General features: G+C 44.5%; 1 pseudogene; it reads left to right on the forward strand.

The window, feature by feature from the left end:
* Positions 1-1,109: 1,109 nt before the first annotated feature.
* LOC129564001 (mRNA export factor-like) lies at positions 1,110-3,174 on the forward strand (annotated as a pseudogene).
* The last annotated feature ends 326 nt before the right edge of the window (positions 3,175-3,500 follow it).

Below are 3,500 nucleotides of genomic sequence, written 5' to 3' on the forward strand. Positions count from 1 at the left end.
TATAAGGATTAGCAAGATAAAATTGTTCTCATGGAGTTTACAGCCCAGTGAAAAAGCTAGACAAACAGGCAATTAAAATACAGTGGGACTGATGCTGGGAGGGATTGGGGGCAGGAGGAGACGGGGACGACAGAGAAGGAGATGGCTGGATGGCATCACCTACTCGATGGACATGAGTTTGAGTGAACTCCAGGAGTTGGTGATGGACAGGGAGGCCTGGCGTGCTGTGATTCATGGGGTCGCAAAGAGTCGGACACGACTGAGCGACTGAACTGACTGACTGACTGACTGAAGTGGTAACAAGGAATCAGAAATTATTCTGGTAAAACCAGGAGCCATATTTCGCACAGTCTTTGAGAGTCAAATGAGGTTGCCTGAAGGAAGGTGTCTTAGCGGAGACCTGAATAATGAGTAAAGTGAGCTTTAGAAAAAGTGAAGGTGAAGGGGTGAAGGGTGTGCCTGGCAAAAGGACTAGCATGTGCTAAATTATGGACAGATGAGAGGAAAGAAGTATGTGTTGAGCTGTAAGCAGTTTAGTTTAATTAGAACATGGGGTATATCCACAGAGACATGGGGATGGTTAGTGAAAAAGTGTAAGACTTGTACTCACATGCCTTGCTATGCCATTTGAATTTAACTTTGCAGGCAACAGGAAGCCTGAAGACAAGGCAGCGGAGGCAAGGATTATATCTGTGCTTTATTTAGAATGATTAATAATATTGTGATGTGAAAAGTAGTTTGGAATGGGGAAAGACTTGGTATAGGGGGACTTGTTAGGAGAAGGTCCAGGTAAGAGATGAGGGTGGCTTCTGCTTAGGGATGTGACATATGGATGGATGGAGAAGAATGGTGTGTTCCAGTGATGTTTAGGAGTTACAGTTCATGAAACACTGGTGTTGTTTAGATGTAGAAGATGAGGCAGAAGGAGAAGTATGCTGTTTGCTGGCATATTTGCCCCCAAATCCAATGGTTGAAAATCTTGCTTTTAGAAGTTTGGAGGGCAGTTTCTTTGGGTGGCCTGCTGCCTTGCCTCCATCTCCTTTGTGCCCAAGTGGAGTCACAGGCTCCTGAGCTCTTCCTGCTCCCCATTGCTGGCTTTCCTCTGTGGCATGAGTCTGTTTGGAACAAGCTCAGGTTTTGGATCTGGGAAGACCAGCATGTTTGGCAACACAACCACAGATAAATCACAACCTTATGAAGGATATGAAGGGCTTCCCTGATGGCTCAGCTGGTAAAGAATCTGCCTGCAATGTGGGAGACCTGGGTTTGATCCCTGGGTTGGAAAGATCCCCTGGAGAAGTAAACAGTTAACCCACTCCAGTATTCTGGCCTGGAGAATTCCATGAATAGTATAGTCCATGCAGTCACAAAGGATTGGACGTAACTGAGACACTTTCAACTTTCACTTTCACTTTATGAAGGATATTGAAGTAACATCCTCTCCTGATGATAGGATTAGTTGTCTGTCTTTTAGCCTACCAACCTTGCTGGGGAACTTTTTTCTGTAGGATCATGGGCTAATGATGTTGATGTTTGCTGCTAGGAAGCTCAACGGAGAAGAAAATGGCAACCCACTCCAGTACTCTTGCCTGGAGAATCCCGTGGACAGAGGAGCCTGGTGGGCTGCTGTCCATGGGGTCGCACAGAGTTGGACACAACTGAAGTGACTTAGCATGCATGCATGCACTGGAGAAGGAAATGGCAATCCACTCCAGTATTCTTGCCTGGTGAATCCCAGGGACGGAGGAGCCTAGTTGGCTGCCGTCTATGGGGTCGCACAGAGTCAGACACGACTGGAGCAACTTAGCAGCAGCAGCGGGAAGCTCAAGATAGTGGACAGACTATTGCAAAAGCCTAGCAGATACGCACCTAGCCTGTGCTAGATGTCTGCTGGAGTGATGATGGGAGCAAAGTGTTTACAGCATCATGTGATAAAACTGCCAAAACATGGGACCTCAACAGGAAACAGGGAATAGGCGCATTGTACAACATGATACTCCTGTTAAAACCATACATTGGATCACAACACCTAACTACAGTTGTGTGATGACCTGGAACTAGAATAAGACTTTGAAGTTTGGGGATACACAATCATCAACTCCTATGATGATTTTACAACTTCCTGAAAGGTGTCACTCTGCTGATATGATGATTCTACGGCTGGGTGGCAGCTGCAGAAAGGGAACTGATTATCTATCAGTTAGAGAATCAACCTTCTGAACTCAGGAGGCTATCCTCTCCCCTGAAGCACTAGCATCAACGTATGGCTGTTTTTTAAAGACAAACAGAATAAGCCGAACAGGTTTGCCCTTGGAAGCATTGAGGGGAGAGTTGCTATTCATTACATCAACCCCCCAATTCCTGCCAAAGATAACTTCACTTTTATTTTTTTTCAGGTTTATTTTTTTTATTTTTACTTTTATCAGAGGCTAATTATTTTACAATATTATATTGGTTGGTTTTGCCATACATAGACATGAATCCGCCCCGGGTGTACATGAGTTCCCCTTCCCGAACCCCCCTCCCACCTCCCTCCTCCCCTTATCCTCCCTCTAGGTCATCCCCACATACCAGCCCCAAGCATCCTGTAACATGCATCGACCCTGAACTGGCGATTCATTTCACATATGATAATATACATGTTTCAGTGCCATTCTCCCAAACCATCCCACCCTCACCCTCTCCCACAGAGTCCCAAAGACTGTTCTATAGATCTGTGTCTCTTTTGCTGTCTTGTATACAGGGTTATCATTTGCATCTTTCTAAATTCCATATATATGCATTAGTATGTTGTATTGGTGTTTTTCTTTCTGGCTTACTTCACTCTGTATAATAGGCTCTAGTTTCATCCACCTCATAACTTCACTTTAAATATCATTAATCTAATGGAACCAACACATCAGCTCCTCAAGATATCTCAGTGGTAAATGGAATTGTGTTCCATCCTGTTCAAGGCACCCTTGCAACTATGGGATCTGATAGTAGATGCAGCTTTTGGGACAAAGATGCCAGAACAAACTAGAATTTTGGAGTAGTTAGATCAGCCAATATCAGCCTAACAGCTTCAATCACAATGGAAATGTATTTGTGTACACTTCCAGCTTACTACTAGGGGCTTCCCTAGTCGCTCAGATGGTACAGAATCAGCCCACACTGAGGGAGGCCCAGGTTTGATCCCTGAGTTGGGAAGATCTCTGGAGAAGGGAATGGCTACCCACTCCAGTATTCTTGCCTGGAGAGTTCCATGGACAGATGAGCCTGGCAGGATGCAGTCCAAGAGGCCCCAAAGAGTCGCACATTGATTGAGTGACTAACAATTTAACTTTCTAGCTACTACTAGTCAAAGGTATGTGGAGTATTCAGGTATCCTTCATCTTCAATGTCATCATCCCGGCATACTGTAGGTGTTCAATAGGTATTCATAAATTTGATGATATTATTTAGTTTGGAAATATAAAAGTGTAACCTTTACTCTGTTTTGATTAGTGTCAAGTCATTCT

The sequence above is a fragment of the Moschus berezovskii genome, chromosome X (genome assembly GCF_049115385.1).
Source record: "Moschus berezovskii isolate FMDL1 chromosome X, NW_MosBer_1.0, whole genome shotgun sequence".
In the NCBI taxonomy this organism is placed as follows: Eukaryota; Metazoa; Chordata; class Mammalia; order Artiodactyla; family Moschidae; genus Moschus; species Moschus berezovskii.